This window comes from Cherax quadricarinatus, unplaced genomic scaffold (genome assembly GCF_038502225.1).
Source record: "Cherax quadricarinatus isolate ZL_2023a unplaced genomic scaffold, ASM3850222v1 Contig340, whole genome shotgun sequence".
NCBI classification, from domain to species: domain Eukaryota; kingdom Metazoa; phylum Arthropoda; class Malacostraca; order Decapoda; family Parastacidae; genus Cherax; species Cherax quadricarinatus.
Window position 1 is genome coordinate 97,501 of NW_027195366.1, and position 21,641 is coordinate 119,141.

General features: G+C 42.3%; 1 protein-coding gene across 1 annotated transcript in view; it reads right to left on the minus strand.

Annotated features, from left to right (window-relative positions):
- The window catches only part of Gycalpha99B (guanylate cyclase 1 soluble subunit alpha 2), a gene marked incomplete at its 3' end in the record, with an annotated part of 161,984 nt that overhangs the window by 95,889 nt on the left and 44,454 nt on the right, over positions 1 to 21,641 (minus strand). The gene's annotated exons all lie outside the window — the stretch shown is intronic.

Consider the following 21,641-nt stretch of genomic DNA (forward strand, 5'->3'; position numbering starts at 1 on the left):
GAGAGAAGTGAGAAAAGCCTCCAAATGAATTCCGCGAGGGTCACATGGAGCCCCTTCTTTCCTGCAGGAAATGGTGAGCATTAAAATTGCTAAGCAACACAAGTGGTGGCGGTAAGGAGAAACCAGAAATGCAACATCTGCGATAGATAATGCTCGAGAAGGAGAGAGATACAAAGAACAGATTGTATACCAATTATTCAAGTGGATGCTGCAGTATAATGCAGAGAAGTATGAACAAAGAGCTGATGGTATGGAATTCCGGTGTGTATAAGAAGTGCACTTTCATTAAAGGTTCCATCGGGAAAAGAACCTGATGAGTATAATAAAACAGCCCGAGGTGGGATGGATAACAGCGGAGCATAATCTGGGTTCTTATAAACACAAACAGGGGAAAACTGGGAGAGCAACACCTGAAGCTCACCCTGGTTAATTCTGAGGCCTCAGATATTCTACTGTAAATAAGCCATGATTTGCAAAGACATGGATATACGAAATCGTAAGGTAAAGGTATCTACGGACTAGAAGGATAAGAAAAGTCCACATGTGGAGGCAGCGGAAAACGAACAAGCAGCAAAGAGCTGGAATGCTGCAAAGAAAGGAGTTGTGCAGATTGAGTGTGCAATGTACAGACCTCAGTGGCAACATGCAGACCCCATCAACTTCCTAATGGAAAATATTGACTCCCTTCTGCTACAACACAACTGTCAAGATATCATAATTGTTGGTGACCTCAACCAGCACCTTATACAGAGGGACTTTGATGACCTTCTTGCAGTGTTTGACATGAGAAAGTTTGTTGATTTCCCTACTCACATATCTGGCTCCTCCCTTGACCCTGTAGTGAGTGATCTGGCAGAAGGCATAGTCACTTGTCAACCCCTCGGCTATGTTGGATCGTCTGACCATAAGGCTGTTTTTACGACACTTAAGATCCCAACAGAACGAGGTGAGGAGTCCACACGCACAACTTGGCTATGAGAAAGAGGTAATTGGCCAGCCCTTTGCTCTGAGCTCGCCAACACCGATTGGAATGCTCTTCTCCAAGGGGATGTTGACAATCAAGTGAAAGCCTTCACTGGACACATCCTTAATCTACAACAAGAACACATTCCTCACCGGCAATATGTGACGAAGTCTACAGATCAGCCTTGGTTTGGCTTTCGTTGTTGAGAGGCTGCTACTGCTAAGTACAAAGCATGGCGAAGGTATAAGAGACATATTACCACCTATAACAGGAACTTGCACAGGCAAGCACATGGGTGACGTTCAAAAGTGGGTCATTGCTAAATTGGAGGTGGACACTAAAAGAAAGCTAGCATCAGGTAGGGTAGGGTCCAAAACCTGGTGGTCCCTGGTCAAGGACAGACAAGGTTATCTGCCTGATGAACTCATTCCACCTCTAAATCGACAGGATGGGACCACCTCTACTAGTAGGCAAGAGAAGGCGGACCTCTTTGCTGAACACTTTGCTACCAAAATGCAAATTCCTGATCCAGCAAGGGACCCTCCTTGGCTAGCTGCAAGAACTGTGTCAAAACTGTCAGTTGTGACAATAAGGCAGGAGGAGGTGCATTTCCTTTTTAAATCGCTTGACCAAGAAAAGGCTGTGGGCCCAGACAAGTTGAGCCCAAGATTGCTGAGAAGATGTGCAGACCAGCTAGCAGCAACTCTAACTCGCATCTTTCAGCACTGCCTACTACAGTGTAAATGGCCCTCTCTATGGAAAGAGGCAAATGTAGTCCCTGTTCACAAAAAGAAGAGCAGAGCAGAAATCAGCAACTACAGACCAGTGTCACTCCTGTCAATCACTGTTAAGATCCTTGAGACAATAATCTCAAGACAAATGACAGAGTTTTTTGACTATCACTCACTACTTTGTGATCGCCAATATGGCTTCAGGAAAGGTTACTCTGCTGCTGATCTGTTGTTAAACCTCTCCACTAAGTGGCACCAGTCACTGGATGAATCCAAAGTCAGCTGTGTGGTAGCACTGGACATTGCTGGCGCTTTCGACCGGGTGTGGCACCAGGGCCTCTTAGCAAAACTTCAAGCACTGGGAATTGCAGGCTCTACGCTATGTCTCCTCAGTGATTACCTTCAGGGTAGATCTCTAAGTGTAGTTCTCAATGGAACGGAATCAGCAAGACATCCTATTGGGGCAAGTGTTCCACAAGGAAGCGTGCGGGGACCATTGTTATGGAATGTCTACTTCAACGACCTCCTTCATCTAATCCCAGAATTACATGCATATGCAGACGACTGTACACTGACATTCACTTATCCAAGAGAAGAAATGCCAGCTGCTCTAAGCTACATCAATCACCAGCTGAGAGCTATATCAGCTTGGGGAAGTGGATGGCAAGTAACAATTGCACCTGAGAAAACGCAAATGATGTTCGTCTCTAGGCACCATGATGGTAGTGCTGGTGCAGTAGTAAGGATGAATGGGAGGGTGTTGGCACCTGGAGAAGTTGATATCCTTGGGGTGAAATTTGACTCCAAACTAACCATGAAGAACCATGTTGTAAATCTTGTCATCCTGTTCCCTACTTGTATGTCTCATAACAATAAAAATGCTTTCAAATGAGCTGATGTAGGTAACAGCTCTTAGCTTGTCAATAAAGCTAGGGATCTTTAACCTTGTCAAACCCTCGTGGAAAAAAAAAAGTGAAGAGAAGCGACAGGAGGTGGATCGGTGCCCATCAATGGTTTAGTCTCCGCAATGTAGTTAGAGATAGCTTCAGTTGTTTCAGAGGACAAGGAAGTTGTATGTGGGACGATATTGGAGATAGAAGGAGGGTGAGTAAAGATCGGGGCGACGACGGAATTTACCAACTTGGGGAAGCGAGAGGTTATAGGTAGCTTGGGAGGGGACAGGAGAGGAAGGTACTGTATGAGGGGGAGGATGCACCTCCACACTTGCAACAGAACAAGTAAGAGGTAAAGATCAAGGTACTGTGACTGGATACCTGGAGGTTACCTGGAGGTTATTCCGGGGATCAACGCCCCCGCGGCCCGGTCCATGACCAGGCCTCCCGATGGATCAGGGCCTGATCAACTAGGCTGTTACTGCAGTATCACTGCAAGAATTGAGTGATGTTTTTCAGTTGTCACTGGAATGGCATCTATGGTTGTAAGGAGAGAAAGATCGCGAGCATTGCTTGCATTCTGTACTGTGATAATGCATGCACTGCTCTTGAGAGCAGTAAAGGGATTATTATGACCAACATGGCATCGGAGCGCCTTGTTGATACGATGATCAGAAAGATATTTTGAAGGTGTCGGTTGTAGAGTGAAAACCTTCATCCAATGTGTACGTTCTATAATGCGTCATACGTAAAGGAAATGATTGTCGTGCTGATCTTTTCTGAGTAGAGCGAGAGTCAGTCGAAATAATGTCATCAGAAGAAGGTCGTGGTCATTTAGATACAGGGCGGAGGTGGTCTATGTTGAGGTGGGCACGCAATCCAAAAACAGTGGCACCATATGGAGAGAAGCCGGACGCATAGTCAAAGACTTGCGGAGGTTAGAATGGTCTTGTAACAAGGCAGGGTCGTCAGAGGGCACTGCTACAGGAAGGGGCCCAGGTGGATTATTATTATAATAAAAAAGCGCTAAACCACAAGGGCTATACAGAGCTGCAGGGCAGGAAGGTTGCAAGGGTATCAGGTGGCAAAAGGGAGAGGGATGATTAGTAGGTTACGGAGAATAGCGGGGCAGTGGATAGTGCAGGGGTAGAGGGTAGCAAGAGATTAAGGTAGAAAGGGGGGGGGGATGGAAGGTATTCAGGGTCAATTCAGGGAACTGGAGCACAGATCCAATTCCTTAGATCAAGAGCCCCTCACCACCGTCAAGGAACCTCCCTTGAGGGGGGAAGGTAAAGAGAGTAGTAGAGCGGAGACGACGTTGGAGGTTAATTCTGCATGCTCGTTGATAGAGACGGCAGTCTAACAGAATGTGGCTAACCGATACTGGAACTTGACACTTCTCACAGAGAGGAGCAGGGCACCTCTCCATGAGATACCCATGAGTAAGACGAGTATGGCCAATGCGAAGACAGGAGAGAGTAGTCTCCCAACCTCGACACTGATGACAAGAAGACGGCCAGTAACCTATACTCGGCTTAATAGATTGAAGTTTGTTACCGAGCATAGTAGACCAACGTCGTTGTCAACGGGTGTGAAGGTGGGTAGCTATTACAGCAAAATAGTCCGTGAATGGAACACCTCTATATGAAACTGGTAGGTCATGTACTGCTGACCGCGCAGAAGTGTCTGCCTGTTCATTGCCCTGTACGTCAACATGACCAGGGACCCAACAAAAAACAATATCTTTATGCTTGGTAGAGATGCGGCGTAGCCAAAGTTGGATATGGAGAACTAGAGGGTGAGGTGTATAAAATTTTTGTATAGCCTGTAAAGCACTAAGGGAGTCTGAGACAACCACAAATGATGACAAAGGCATAGATGCAATACGGATAAGTGCTGCAAGAATGGCATACAATTCAGCTGTAAAAATGCTAGCCGAGGATAGTAAATGTCCTCGCACGACACTGTCCAGAAACGCTGCCGCGAATCCGACGCCATCAGAAGACTTAGAGCCATCTGTGTACCGTGATGGCATGAGAATAAGAGCGGAAGTGGTCAAGAAAAAGAGAGCGGGAAGCTACCGTAGACAGTGGGCTTTCGTGCAAGGGAGTGAAAAAGAACATACTCGAACAGCTGGAATTTCCCAAGGGGGGGCAGGGAAAAGTGAGATGCTAAATGAACATAGAAAGGTGGTAACTGAAGTGAAGACAAGAGCAAATGTAAGCTAAGAGAAAAGGGACGGAGCAAACAGGGGCGACGAACAAATAATGTCTACTAACATTGGTGACTATTCTATATATGGAAGGATTACGGAGATCATGAGAGCGTACATAGTAGCGAAGGCAATGGCCATCACGGCGATCAGACAAGGGTGGAATATTCGCTTCAGCAGGGAAGAGCAAAAAGCACCATGGCATAAACGTAATCCCTGGTGATGAATAGGATTAAGGCTAGAAAGATTAGCAGGAGAGGCCGCTGAATAGATCTTATCACCATAATCGAGTTTCGAAAAATGAGGGCTGAATGTAGGCGAAGGAGAGTTCGATGATCAGCTCCCCATGAAAGAAGAGCAAGGGTTTTAAGACGGTTCAGCCGGCTGTGACAAGTTGCTTTCAGAGAGGTAATGTGAGGTTTCCAGGATAACCTACGGTGAAAGAGGAGGCCTAGAAACCTGACTGTATCACGTTCAGGGATACGTGAGCCATAGAGCTACAAAGGATGATCGGAGATGACAGAGCGTCTAGTGAAAGTAATTTGGCGAGTTTTAGTACTGGAAAATTTAAACCCATGCATGGTGGCCCAATTGGAAACACAGTCGACCGCATGCTGGACAGAGACAGTAATGAGGTGACAGTCAGCGCCTGCACAAGTAAAGCGAAGTCATCAACATAGAGTGATGACCAAATATTGGATGGAAGAAGAGAGGCCAAATCATTTATAGCAAGGAGAAAAAGTGTTGCACTCAGGACACATCCCTGGGGGACACCTTCAGCTTGGACAAAGTCCGGGGAGAGCACATTATTGACTCGAACACGGAAGTGTCTGTCAGTTAAGAAGTTCTTAAGGAAGGATAGTAGATTGCCTGGGAGGCCTAAGGAGTGGGCTTGGGCCAAAATAATATGCCTCCAAGTTGTGTCATATGCCTTCTCAAGATAAAAAAATATGGCAATAACTGAGTGGTTATTTGCAAAGGCATTACGAACATACGTATCCAAGCGTAATAAGGGGTCTATGGTAGAATGGCTCCTACGAAAGCCATATTGACTAGTGGAGACTGTTGTCTCTCTCTAGATACCACATTAAACGTCAGTTTACCAGACGTTCCATCAGTTTGCAAACTGCACTAGTAAGAGCAATGGGGCGATAGTGGGAGGCATCATGTCCCGTAGTACCCGGTTTGCGGAAAGGGAGAAAAATGGCGGATTTCCACAGCTGGGGAAGAACTCCTTGTGACCAAATAAGATTGAAGAGTTGTAAGAGGATTGTAGGGCTGATTGATGTAAATGTTGTAACATCCGAATATGAATGCCCTCAGGTCCAGCTGCCGATGATCGGCAGGCTGAGATTGTCGCCTCCAGTTCTGGAAGTGTAAAAGGCACATTATAAGATTCTTCTTTGAAAGAAAAAAATTCTAAGAGTGCTAACTCTCTGGCAGACTTCGGGGAAAAAAAGAGGGGCATAGATGGAGCCCCTGAGAAATACGGACCAGATGATTACCAATTTCAATGGCAACGTCAAGAGGGTTTGCTATAGCAACACTGGCAACCTGCAGAACAGGAGCTGGGTCAAGAGAGTATTTACCACTCAGTTTCCGTACTTTTTTTCCAGACTGCACTCATAGAGGAAGCCGAGGTGATGGTGGAAACAATCTCGCCAGTAAGTGCGTTTAGCATCACGAATGACACGGCGAGCAACCGCTCGCTTCTGCTTAAAATCATGTCTCTCTGTGGTTCTATTGTACCGGTACCTGCCCCACGCAGCGCGTTTCTAACGTACTGCCCGAGCATAATCAGGAGACCACCAAGGCACACACTTCTGAGAATGCCTGCCTGAGGTATGGGGTATAGAATGAGAAGCTGCAGTTAAAACTGACGTCGAGAAGAGGTGTAAAAGCTCATCAATGGAGGATGATGAAGGAACCTCACTTAAAGCAGTTAGCTGTGAGTAAAGGTCCCAATTTGCTCGATCAAATTGCCAGCGTGGGCTATGAAGAGGTGGTGAATATGAAGAAGTAAGAATGATTGGAAAATGATCGCTGTCATTTAAGTCCTGGAGAACAGACCAGGTGAAGTCTAGTGCAGTGGAGGGAGAGCAGACCGAGAGATCGATGCAAGAGAGAGTATGAGTACGAGGATCAAAATGGGTGGAAGTACCAGTATTTAAAACATGGAGGGGGTGAGAAGCGAGAAAAGCCTCCAACTGAATGTTACGGGAATAACAGTGAGACCCCCCCAGAGGAAATGGTGGGCATTAAAATCGCCAAGTAACAGGATGAAACAAAGGCAAAATCTGGGATAGATATTGCCCGAGAAGGAGAGATACAAAGAACATATTGTAAACCACTTATTCAAGTGGATACGGGCTGCAGTGTAATGCAGCGAGGTATGAACAAATAGCTGACGGTACGGAATATCAGTGAGTAGAAGAAGGGCACTTTCATTAAAGGTCCCATCAGAAAAAGGATCCAAAGAATACAATAAATTATAGCCTGAGATGGGTTGGAACAGGCGAGTGTAATTTTGGTTCTTGTAAGCAAACACCAACAGGGGAAAACTGGGAGAGCAACAACATCTGAGGCTCACCCCGATTACCCCTGAGGCCGCGGATATTCCACTGTAAATAGGCCATGATTGGCAACGAGGAAAGTACCAGGAATCGGCAGGTAAGGGCACCTACGAATTAGAGGAGTTAGAAAAGTCATTGTGCGGTGGCATTGGAAAACGTTCAAGCAGCGAAGGAATGGAGCGTTGCAAAGACTGGAGTTGTGGAGATGGAGGAGAGGGAAGAGAAGGAACAGGAGGTGGATCAATGTCCATTGAAGGTTTAGTCTCTGCAATATATTCTGAAATAGCTTCAAGTGTTTCTGAATTCAAACACATTGTATGGGAGACAATATTGGAGATAGGAGGAGGGTGAGTAAAGATTGGGACAGTAGGGGGGGACGAAAGCATGTAGGGAACTGGAGAAGTGTGGGTGGGGTCAGAAGAGGCAGAAACCTGAGAGGGGGCAGAAGAGGGAGAAACTTGGGAGGGGACAGGGGAGGAAGGCACAGAATGAGGAGGAGGGTGAACCTCCACACTTGTAAGAGCCAGTGAGAGGGGAAGAATTAGGCACAGAGACTGGAAAAGGTAAAATGCGGAAGTGGAAGAAGGGAAGGAGGAGGCAAAGATGATTTGAGCAATGGGGATTTTTTGGACTTCTGAGAAGTAGAGGGGCGATTATTAGGTGTCGAATGAGGTCTTGTTTTTTAAACAACAAAGAAAAAAAGGAAAAGAAAAAATAAGAGAGGGGGAGTGTGGTGGGGCATCTCCCAGGGAAAAGGACCCCAAGTCTCCCCTTCCATGCCCAAGACGACAACGTCAGCGAAGCCAGCAGTGCAGATGCAGCATGGAACCCGTGCTATACCCTACCCTTCAAGCCAATAAACCAGCAATCCGGGACAGCAACCTCACATCTACCGAGCCACCTTGGTGGACAAAAGGGAGGGCGGTCGGAAACTCACCACAAAGCATACCTCCTTCGACCACCACCACTTGGAATCCGACAAACAGAGATACACCCGTCACCTGAAAGACACCCGAAGCCTTCCCTCTCCCTGGTAAACCGGAGAGCGATCGGAATCTCTAAATGATCCAGATTCCACAGTAAATTACATTACCACCAAGGACCTCAACGGAAGGAGATGCATCGTGGAAGCCCCTTCTCAGGTCTAGGAACTACAAAGCCTAAAGGAAAAACCTCAGAGGCAGAAACAGGAAAGGGAAAGTGGAGGGATGGGGAGAGGAGGAAATGGAAAGGGGTGAAGAGAATTGAGAGGTAATTAGGTTCAGTCTGAGGAAGAAAACCGAAAGGTCTAATTCCCCAGACCGATAGCCTCTTCACCGCGCCAAGGAGCCCCCCTTGAAGAGGAACCACTGATATAAAAAATGTTATTCCATGGGCAGCTCACAACAAAGCTTGAAAAAGAGCGACCATTGATTTTAAAATGGTGAAGCTTAGTGGATGTGAGTATCATGTAATGTTGGCCACTCGAGAGGCCCACTCCAACTCGGGAGTGGGCCTCCCGGGTTGGATATGCTTGCGATTACAACTAGATCAATTCCATCTGCATCTCAAGATAAACTGAGAACCGAAAATGGTAGAAAATGCCGACAAGTTGATGTAGAGCAGTTGGGTTTCATTCCAGACTATGGAGCTGAACTCTTCTTCAGGCTGAGGGACTGACAGCCTCAAACTATTCATACAAGATTAATGGACTGATTACATAATCTGTACCTCGTCACTTCTGCTGCCCTCAGTCCATTCTCTGTATCTGACTGAAGAAGCCTACAGAAAAGGCGAAACGTTTCAACAATAAAGGTACCCAACTGCTGCACATGTGTCTTGCTCAGCATAAAATAGAAACAAAGGCGAATTGCCAGAAATAAGGAAAGCTCTCTGGTCCAGATCAAGCTTTAACAGGTCAATACCTTAATAAAACTTTACATAAAGCCAAACTTTGTTACCATAAGCGTTTGCTCTGCAACTGTTCCCTTCTTTCCTAACCGGATAAACAATAAACTCGTTTAAAAACAATTGCGTCTTAGCTCTCACCCAAGAATGATTCAAACACGAGGCTGCAATCATGACCCAGCAATCTGCATCATCCCTCCATACAAAGCGCAGCCATAGCACGTCCCATCTTGAAACCTCTGAGAGGTTTATTTTTCTGAATGGTAATAGATACCGACAAACTGGTTTATAAAGACACGTAAACAAACACTAGGATATAAAGAAAATCTTTCGGTTCTGGGATATTGATCACTTCTATCATACCGTCTCTGTTAGAAGTGATTAAGGTCCAAGAACAGAAACGTTGTCTAATAAATATGTCTTAGTGTTTGCTCGCGTGTCTTTCTAAACCATTTTTTTTTAATTCCTCAAATATGTGATCAAATTCCACAGCACATGAATTTTGAAGGTCACTCCTTGTCATTCATTCCTACCATAAATGCTCTCACATGCTTGCTGGTTATTTCAACTCTTAAATTCTAAGTGAGTAGATGTTATTGTGTTAGTATGACTCACGAAATCGTAATGACACGATTGCAAACAAACCATACCACGGGTGGGGTTTGAACCCGCTAGCTGGCCTAGTGGCTAACGCGACGGTCTGGAGTTTTGAGACACCTGACCGCGGGTTCAAACCTCACCCGTGGTATGGTTTATTGTGTTAGAATTAAAAAATTTGTTAAGTGATTAAAACACAGTGGAGTATTAATGAAGCCTTTCGTGACAAGTGGAAATAAAACATAAGTGAACTTACTCGCTATGCCTTTGCAGCCTTCAGTTTGAAGGTCGTCTGTAACAAAAGCAATTTAGCTATAAAAGCATATTGAAAAAAGCAAAATACTGTTCGTAAGTATTTACCCGCATAAATTATTGTGTGAATACTAAGTTCCAGGTCTTGTGGCCCTGCTATTTTTAATTTCTCTGATGTAAGAATTTTAAAATCTGTTGGACATGTATAGGCTTTTCAGATCGACTGATCAACGACTATGTAGTGTTTAGCGTCGATTCTACTAACACTCCTTACAAGCTGAAGAATTAACCACATATGCAACATCTTGGTATTTTCGTTATAGACGTTTCGTCATCCAGTGACTTTATCAATACAAATTCAAGGACATAATGGGAAGACAGTAGAACTATATACAAAAGATGTGGTAAACAGTCCCTCAGCCTTGAAGAGTCTGAAGAACAGGCATGAATCTGCGGATGATTACCTCGGCTTTTGTACATAGCTCTGCATTCTTCCTATTATATCCATGAATTTGCATAGATGAAGTCACTGGATGACGACTTAACGTCTACAATAAAGACACCCAGATGTTACCATACTTGTACCATACTTGTATACCATACAAGTATGGTATACAAGTTTAACTTGCAGCTCCTAGACTACGCTTGTTACCTCTTTATGAGTTACATGTCGTCCCTAAGTTCACACTGAAGCCTTAATAATGTGACAATAGTTCACTGTGAATATAATGGTATACAATACTGACAAGTTGATAATACTCATGATACGTTTTGAAACAAATATACCTATCAACAATAGTTCGCTTCAGCATTTACTCTCTAGTTCTCAAATATACCTATCAACAATAGCTTGGTTCAGCATTTACTCTCTAGTTCTCAAATATACCTATCAACAATAGCTTGGCTAAACATTTACTCTCTAGTTCTCAAATATACCTATCAACAATAGCTTGGCTAAACATTTACTCTCTAGTTCTCAAATATACCTATCAACAATAGCTTGGTTCAGCATTTACTCTCTAGTTCTCAAATATACCTATCAACAATAGCTCGGTTCAGCATTTACTCCTTAGTTCTAATATTCATGCCATTGTCTTCCCACGTCAAGCAGTGTGTGCTCTTAAGTCAATAAATCTTAGCTTCTTGTAACTCACGAAATCGTAATAACAAGATTGCAAACAGTCCAAGTGGCCCAGTGGCTTAATCACTGGCCAGGAGTTTCGCGGCTCGCTTGCCATGGGTTCTAACCCCACCCATACCTTTTTTTTTACCAACTTATACGCTGTGACCGTAATGACTCTTGTCTCTACAGCTGTTGTAGCTCATGTCTTCAAGCTGGGAAATCAATCTGTTGAGAGACTACTTTTGTTAAGTAAAAGGACACAGGTGTGACTAATGCGACATTTTACTGAGGCAACTTTTCACTCTCCAGGAGCTTTGTCAAGACGTTAACTTGACAAAACTCCTGGAGAGCGAAACGTTGCCACAATATGTCGCAATGGTCTCCCAAGTGTCGTCTTACCTAACATTGTCGGTAATTCTACCAACATTATTACTCTACTTTTGTCAAAATTCTACATATATGTTACTTGGTGTAGTTATAACTACCTGTGAGTATGTGTTGAGATAGGAGTGAGCTCTAGCTCTTGGTTTACCTTCTTAACTGTCAACCTACTGGCTCGAAATAGTCTTGTTGCGAAGGTGTTAAGAGTCAGTTTTCACTGTTATTATATATTACCTCTTCCAGTGTTGAGGAAATGTTTTCAACATCCGTTTGGCTAACTGAAATCTCTAATTTCTAACCATATTCTCTCAGTGTTTCTGCTTTTCTAGTAATGAGAGTTGTCTACCCTGGCAATGTCCCTGGGTATTTAGTATGTTGTAAACATATCCCCCCATTGTTGTTCTTTCATTAAGACGAACATTTATTCTAATATCTAATTTGCTAAGTTCAGTTAATTATTTGTTTACACTATGGTTTCTTTTCTACTTTTAAGGCGTTTAACTAGTGGTGTGTACTCGCCTAGTTGTGGTTCCAAGGGTCTAGTCACAGCTCCTGTGACTCGACCTGCGTGTGTACTCCCCTATTTGCACTCACCTATTTGTCGTTGCAGGGGTCGAGTCTTAGCTCCTGGTCCCGCCTCTTCGTGTGTGTACTCACCTAGTTGAGGTGTGTGTGTGTGTGTGTGTGTGTGTAAATAGGAAGGAGAGAGAGAGAGAGAGAGAGAGAGAGAGAGAGAGAGAGAGAGAGAGAGAGAGAGAGAGAGAGAGAGAGAGAGAGAGAGAGAATAATTGAAGCTAAAGGAACAGTTATTATCGTGGACTCTCCTTGTGTGTTTAGTTAACAATTTAATTTCTATGTTAATTTAGTTAAGCAGTTTTAGTTATTTTTAGTTTTCTGTAGTAACATTTATGCCTTTTCTTCCATCCTGTTTCAATTTTCTATCAATCTTAGTCACCAACAACTTTCTTGTAAATTTACCAAATTAAAACAATGTTGAACAGGAATTATAACAATGCTGAACAGAAACTAAGCCAGATGTTGAACAGTCTTGAGCCCCTAACACTTAATGCGTTTTCACTTAGTGTACCTAAACCAGCTAAATATATTTTAGATAAGTTTACAGGAATTTAGTAATAAACAAACAAAATGAATTATATTTTTTGTTAGGTTCAGAATGATTTTTGCGAAATTATTGCATACACAAATTTTCGCTTGTCTTATTCGGCAAGAAGAGCGTTGCATTTGAAGCCAAAATAGCAAGTGATGAATGCAGTATCACTCTTTAAGTGGTACACTACCTAGGGTATCACTCTCTCAGTGGTACATTACCTGTGGTATCACTCTCTCAGTGGTACACTACCTGGGGTATGACTCTCTCAGTGGTACACTACCTGGAGTATCACTCTCTGTGGTACACTACCTGGGGTATCTCTCAGTGGTACACTACCTGGGGTATCTCTCAGTGGTACACTACCTGGGGTATCTCTCAGTGGTACACTACCTGGGGTATCTCTCAGTGGTACACTACCTGGGGTATCACTCTCTCAGTGGTACATTACCTTGGGTATCACTCTCTCACTACCTAGGGTATCACTCTGTGGTACATTACCTGGTGTATCACTCTTGCAGTGGTACACTACCTAGGGTACCTGGAGTTTACCTGGAGAGAGTTCCGGGGGTCAACGCCCCCGCGGCCCGGTCTGTGACCAGGCCTCACCACTACTTAGGATATAACTTTCTCAGTGGTACATTACCTGGGGTATCACTCTTTCAGTGGTACACTACCTGGGGTATCACTCTTTCAGTGGTACACTACCTGGGGAATCACTCTCTGTGGTACACTACCTGGGGAATCACTCTGTGGTACACTACCTGGGGTATCACTTTTTCAGTGGTACACTACCTGGAGTATCTCTCAGTGGTACACTACCTGGAGTATCACTCAGTGGTACACTACCTGGAGTATCTCTCAGTGGTACACTACCTGGAGTATCTCTCAGTGGTACACTACCTGGAGTATCTCTCAGTGGTACACTACCTAGAGTATCTCTCAGTGGTACACTACCTGTAATATCTCTCAGTGGTACACTACATGTTGTATCATTTTCTCAGTGATACACTACCTGTAATATCTCTCAGTGGTACACTACCTGGGGTATCTCTCAGTGATACACTACCTGGAGTATCTCTCAGTGATACACTACCTGTAATATCTCTCAGTGGTACACTATCTGTAATATCTCTCAGTGGTACACTACCTGGAGTATCTCTCAGTGATACACTACCTGGAGTATCTCTCAGTGATACACTACCTGTAATATCTCTGTGGTACACTACCTGTAATATCTCTCAGTGGTACACTACCTGGAGTATCTCTCAGTGATACACTACCTGGAGTATCTCTCAGTGGCACACTACCTAGAGTATCTCTCAGTGGTACACTACCTGTAATATCTCTCAGTGGTACACTACATGTTGTATCATTTTCTCAGTGATACACTACCTGTAATATCTCTCAGTGGTACACTACCTGGAGTATCTCTCAGTGATACACTACCTGGAGTATCTCTCAGTTATACACTACCTGTAATATCTCTCAGTGGTACACTACCTGTAATATCTCTGTGGTACACTACCTAGAGTATCTCTCAGTGGTACACTACCTGTAATATCTCTCAGTGGTACACTACCTGTAATATCTCTCAGTGGTACACTACCTGTAATATCTCCGTGGTACACTACCTGTAATATCTCTCAGTGGTACACTACCTGTAATATCTCTCAGTGGTACACTACCTGTAATATCTCTCAGTGGTACACTACCTGTAATATCTCCGTGGTACACAACATGTAATATCATTTTCTCAGTGGTACACTACCTGTAATATCTCTCAGTGGTACACTACCTGTAATATCTCCGTGGTACACTACATGTAGTATCATTTTCTCAGTGGTACACTACCTGTAATATCTCTCAGTGGTACACTACCTGTAATATCTCTCAGTGGTACACTACCTGTAATATCTCTCAGTGGTACACTACCTGTAATATCTCCGTGGTACACTACATGTAGTATCATTTTCTCAGTGGTACACTACCTGTAATATCTCTCAGTGGTACACTACCAGCAACAGTCATACGACCTCATCAACGTACTCAGCGTTATAATGAAGGACGAGGAAGGTGACCTGCGGATCAATGTCCAAGTCTTCGTTCAAGAAAATGTGCCAGTGTTAGGGAGAGAGATCTGGCCAAATCAAATTACACCTGCCGTCCCGTTTCACCTAGCAGTAATTTGGTACCTGGGCGTTAATCGACTGTGGGTTAAATCCTGCGAAAGATCTAAGGATCCCAATTGGAATAAGTCGTATTGGTTGACGTTCATGGCTTATCATGGGTTATTATCCCGCGGGTTTATTAACCCAGAGGGTTTATTATCCGAATGAGTTCTTCATAGTTGTCTTCGTTTGTCAGGACTAACAAACGCTTTAGTGGCAGAGGGAATTAATTTTTATATTTATGGAGAAGCATTAATCCAGTAGGGGTTATTCAACGTCTGGAGAATGAAAATTAATCAAGGAGTTCTTCATGGCGTTTCTCCTGAACATGGAAGGGAGAACGCAGAGCAAGGTGCTTATAAACCAGAGAGAGTCAGTGGCCAGCTGAGACCAATAACTTGGCCAGAGCTCCAGGCTGGAATGTTGTTAATTTTTGGAGCTGAAGAGGAGAAATTTTTCCTCTCCTCGAGAAGTAATTAACTCGCCTGATTCAGAGCACGGATCAGGGAGCGATTCAGCTGGGTCATGAAGAAGGTGGCTCTGATCTTATCAAGACTCCTGCACAACCTCAGCAGAGGGTTTTGGCTCACTTAAAGCTGAGTTAGTCTTAATTGGACAGAGTTTACCCTCAGAGGTGAGCTTTATAAAGTCAAACAGAGGAGGGTGGTGATAATATAGTTGTCAGGAAGAATGTTTTGACCCGAGTATTAGTCAGATGGTAACTGTTACTGACTCGGTGATGTATACGTGTAGCTGAAGAATAATTCCACACTTATGCAACATCTGGGACCTTCATTTGTGGACGTTTCGCCATCCATTGGCTTTATGGATGCAATACAAGGGTGTAATGTGAAGACTGTAGAAATGTATACAAAAGATGAGATAATCAGTCCCTTAGCCTTGGAGTTGGTGAGGAGTACCGTAGACTACAATGATCTTGACCTACAAAGTTGAGGGACTGATAACCTCTTCCTCTGTAAATGTTTTTATGATCTTCTCATTAGATCCTTTTATTGAACTGATCAAGGCACTGAATGATGGAAAATTTACAAAGATACCCTGATGTTGCACATATGTGTAATTCTTCACATTATCGGTATTGTACACCATTATTGTACAACAATGGTTGCTACCCTTGGAAACTCTTAAATTTGAGGGAAGTGTTGTCTCTGGCCGAGGAGTGCTTAACCACTGTCTTCCAGTGGTGGTGATGTACGCCCTAGTGTGGGGACAACAGGTCTTGTTCCTGTGTGGCGTAGCACAGGGCTACTTACCCTTTTTACTATTACAGACTTAAAATGTATTGCCCAATATGTCCCCATATTCCCCTCCCCGGGCTGTCAAAGATATTATCACCAGTCCTATTAGGTATCAGTATGACTTCAAAGGATATCAATAGTTTGGTTTTATTCTACATATGGATAACCAGGAACAGAACAGCCGAAATAAACTGAAAGGAATTTTAATTTATAGAAAAACGGCAACAGAGTCCCATCCCATTATTTGGTTCAATACCACCAGGGAAATGGATACCCCCCTGATAAAAACCCATAAGAAAGAAGGAACACTGCAACAGGCCTACTGGCCTATGCGAGGCAGGTCCAATTGTCTCACTGGCTTAAGCCAATGCCTTGACCTAATGAGGTCAGACAGGTCACTTAGGGGAGGAGCACGGCATCCGACCTAGCAGCACAAGCTAGTCAGCTCCAACTCTCACCCACCCACACCCACTCAAGTTGTTCTTCTTCTTCCGAAAAACCCCTGCTGCAGCAGTACACTGCAGCCAGTGAAGCACAGCTGCTGTCTTCATTTCCGTGTTTTTGATGTTGATCTTTTAGCAACTTAAGTCTCGTCTCTTCTTAACGCAAACCTTAAACTTGGAGTCAAAACCTGAGTATCTGACAGCCACCTCTGACCTGCGAAGTCGGCGGTCCACTGTGTGATAACTGGCAGTAAAACACAAATGACCTTATAATATAATATATATGTCGTGCCGAATATGTAAAACTGGTCAATTAGCAAGAACTCATTTAAAATTAAGTCCTTTATAAAATTTTCTCTTGTACGTTTAAAGATATATTTTTTTCATTAATGTTGATGTAAAAATTTATAATTTTGCACCAAAAGGAACTTAGAAAACTTACCTAACCTTATTATAACAAGAACAATTTATTTTAGCCTAACCCAACTAAATATATTTTAGATTTGTTTACAATAATTTAATACTAAACAAACATAATCAAATATATTTTTTTCGTTAGGTTCAGAATGATTTTGGCGAAATTATTGCATACACAAATTTTCGCTTGTCCTATATAGGCAAGATGAGCGTTGCTATTTAAGCCAAGATCGCAAGTTCTGCCTATTCGGCACGACATATATATATATATATATATATATATATATATATATATATATATATATATATATATATATATATATATATATATATATACAATATCCAGTGTTGTGGAGTGTGGAGCTAGTTCTAGGAAGTCACCATATTTTCACGAGTATTGAGAGAGGGTGGATATTAGCCTGTTCCATTCTGTCACATGAGATTTCTACATTAACTATCTCACTAAAGTGTCAATAGATTTCCTAATTTCAATTACGTATATATTTGAGAAATATATGCAAGGAGCCAAAATTATCTCTCAAGAACCCCTAGTGGAAAGTGTGATGGAATGATCTTGACTAAATTTAATCCAGTTCAGTGTCAGAATTAAGTTTGACTGACAAAAACATACTTGCCTAACTTGATTTCATTGCTACTACTACTGATACTACTACTACTACTGATACTACTACTACTGATCTACTATTGATACTACTACTACTGATACTACTACTACTACTGATACTACTACTACTGATACTACTACTACTGATACTACTACTGATACTATTACTACTAAATGTGGGGGAGACGCATTCAGAAGCCATTTACAAAGTCACACTGTGACTTTGTAAATTGTTGGTGAATGCATTAAATCCGCAAAAATCAGTTTAAACATACAGAAACATAACGCAGGAGTTGTACACCAGTAATGATAGTTAATGCTAAATAAATTTACCTGACCTAAGTTAAATTTAATAGGCTTAGTCTAAATTAAGTTAGGTTCATTATAGCAAGGTTAAGCGAGGTCTCTATGTTAATTTCGCTGAGGAATTAGTTTTGTTGACTTTTTAAATGATATAAACACGTCAAACACATCAGAGAAATGTTTAGATTTTATAAGGCGAGTTCTACTGAGCAATTTATGTTAGGCATAACATGTATTTTCTTTTTAACATACCGGCCGTCTCACACCCAGGCAGGGTGACCCGAAAAAGAAGAAATACTTACCATTAGTCACTGTTTAGCTAGAAGAGCGCTGACATCACCTCCAGGACTGAGTTCGGCTATACGGTTTCCGTGAATCCCTTCATAAGTATTAGCTTGCTTACACTCCAACAGCATTTCCAGTCATAAAAATCACTTACCTGCACTTACTCCTATCTAATACGCTCAAACACTCCAGTTGGATGTCCAAGCCCCTCACACTTAAGCCTCGTTTACCCTCTCCCTCCTATCTTTCCTAGGACGACTCCTATTCCTCCTTCCCTCCAGATTTATACACCCATTATACATTCTGTATAAGGTACCCTTATGTATTATGCATATGTATTGTTGACGTTGTGGGTCATTCCACCATATTGACTTTTGCTGGATAAGACCACGACATATATATATATCTTGGGTCTAGCTCAGTGGTAAAGTACTGTGGACTCTGATACAGAGTTAGCAGGTTCGAGTCCTGCTGTGGACGTAGAGACAATGTTTGTAAATAATTTCTCCTGTTTGCGAATTGTTAAGCACATTATATATATGTATATATATATATATATATATATATATATATATATATATATATATATATATATATATATATATATATATATATATATATATATATATATATAGTGGGTGAGATGTTATCAACAAATTTTGTTGAGAATAAGAAAAAGTTTTGGAGTGAGAATAATAAGTTGAGGAAACCTAGGGAACGAATGGATTTGATAGTTAAAAATAGGAGAGGAGAGTTATTAAATGGAGAGTTAGAGGTAACAGGAAGATGGAAGGAATATTTTAAGGAATTGCTAAATGTCGATGAAGATTGAGAAGCTGTGATTTCGTGTAAAGGGCCAGGAGGAATAACATCTTGTAGGAGTGAGGAAGAGCCAGTTGTGAGTGTGGGGGAAGTTCGTGAGGCAGTAGGTAAAATGAAAGGGGGTAAGGCAGCTGGGATTGATGGGATAAAGATAGAAATGTTAAAAGAAGGTGAGGATATAGTTTTGGAGTGCTTGGTGCTTTTATTTAATAAATGTATGGAAGAGGGTAAGGTACCTACGGGTTGGCAGAGAGCATGCATAGTTCCTTTGTATAAAGGCAAAGGGGACAAAAGAAAGTGCAAAAATTATAGGGGAGTAAGTCTGTTGAGTATACCTGGTAAAGTGAATGGTAAAATTATTACTGAAAGAATTAAGAATAAGACGGAGAGTAGGACAGCAGATGAACAGGGAGGCTTTAGGAAAGATAGGGGTTGTGTAGACCAAGTGTTTACAGTGAAACATATAGGTGAACAGTATATAGATAAGGGTTAAAAGGCTTTTTCGGCATTTATGGATTTGGAAAAGGCGTATGACAGGGTGGATATGGGGGCAATGTGGCAGATGTTGCAAATGTACGGAATAGGAGGTAGGTTACTGAAAGCAGTGAAGAGCTTTTACGAGGATAGTGAGGCTCAAGTTAGAGTATGTAGGAGAGAGGGAGATTATTTCACAGTAAAAGTAGGCCTTAGACAAGGATGTGTGATGTCACCGTGGATGTTCAATATAGTTACAGCTGGGGTTGTAAGAGAAATGAATGATCGGGTGTTGGCAAGAGGTGCGGACTTAAAAGATAAAGTATCAAACACAAAGTGGGAGTTGTCACAGTTGCTCTTTGCTGATGACACTGTGCTTTTGGGAGATTCTGAAGAGAAGTTGCAGAGTTTGGTGGACGAGTTTGGTAGGGTGTGTAACAGAAGAAAATTAGAAGTCAATATAGGAAAGAATAAGGAAATGAGGATAAAATATTAGGTAACAAAAGACTGGATATCAGATTGGAGAAAGAGAGTATGGAGGAGGTGAATGTATTCAGATATTTAGGAGTGGACGTGTCAGCAGATGTGTCTATGAAGGATGAAGTGATTTATGAAATGGAAAAAGGTGAGTGGTACACTTAGGAGTCTGTGGAGACAAAGAACTTTGTCCATGGAAGCAACGAGTTGAATGTATATACATGTATTGGTGTGAAGCATGGGTGGTGAATGTTGCAACAAGGAGAAGGCTGGAGGCAGTGGAGATGTCATGTCTGAGGGCAATGTGTGGTGTGAATATAATGCAGAAAATTCGTAGTTTGAAAATTAGGAGAAGGTGCGGGATTACCAAAACTATTATCCAGAGGGCTGAGGAGGGGTTGTTGAGGTGGTTTGGACATGTAGAGAGGATGGAACGAAATAGAATGACTTCGAGAGTGTATAAATCTGTACTGGATGAAAGGTGGGGTACGAGTCGACCTAGGAATGACTGGAGGGAGGGGGTTAAAGGAGGTTTTGTATGAGAGGGGCTTAAACTTCTAGCAAGCATGCATGACCATGTTAGATAGGAGAGAATATAGACAAATGGTTTCTAGGGCTTGACGTGCTGTTGGAGTGTGAGCAAAGTAACATGAAGGAATTCAGAGAAACCAGTTAGCTGGACTTGATTCCTGGAGGTGGGAAGTACAGAGACTGCACTCTGAAGGAGTGAATGACGGTGAAAGTTTTTCTTTTTCGGGCCACCCTGCCTTGGTGGGAGACGGCCGTCGTGTAAATAAAAAAGTAATTGTTTAAGTAAACATTTAAAGGTTATTAAAGTATCATGTACAGCAGTAAAGAAAAACAAATTAAAGTAAGTATGCGACGGCGCCCACACAACAGTTTGAGCTTCAAGGCCCCAAAATTATAGGTCCGCCTTTGACCTTAACCTAATCTAGCCTATTTCAACCTAACCTAATTTGGATATAACATCAGTTGTAAATTTTTATGCAGCGTCAATAAACTGATGTCGAGAAATGTGTAAAGAAATTAGCCTTTTTAAAAGAGGATCTAATGTTATTCACTCCATGAGGAAGCATAAAGAAATTCTTCCCTTGTAAGTCATGTGTGTCGTAAGAGGAGACTAAAATGCCGGGAGCAAGAGGCTAGTAACCTCTTCTCCTGTATACATTACTAAATTTAAAAAGAAAAACTTTCGTTTTGCTTTTTAGATCAGTTTGCCTCGGTGGGATGCTCCCGGCTCGCTGGAAAAATATATACATATTGCCTCTATGTCTATAGAAGGACTTGAACCTGCAAACTCTGTATCAGAGTCTACAGTACTTTACCACGGAGCCAGACCTCAGGTAAGTATGGGCGCCTAGCCGAAGCTAGACGATGTTTCCCCATACCCTGGGCACCAGGCTTGTTTACAAAGTTATTCACTGTGGATTCTGATACAGAGTTTGCAGGTTCGAGTCCTGCTGTGGACGTAGAGACAATATAAATAATTTCTCCTGTTTGGCATATTTTATAATATATATATATATTATATATATATATATATATATATATATATATATATATATATATATATATATATATATATATATATATATATATATATATACATATATATACATATAT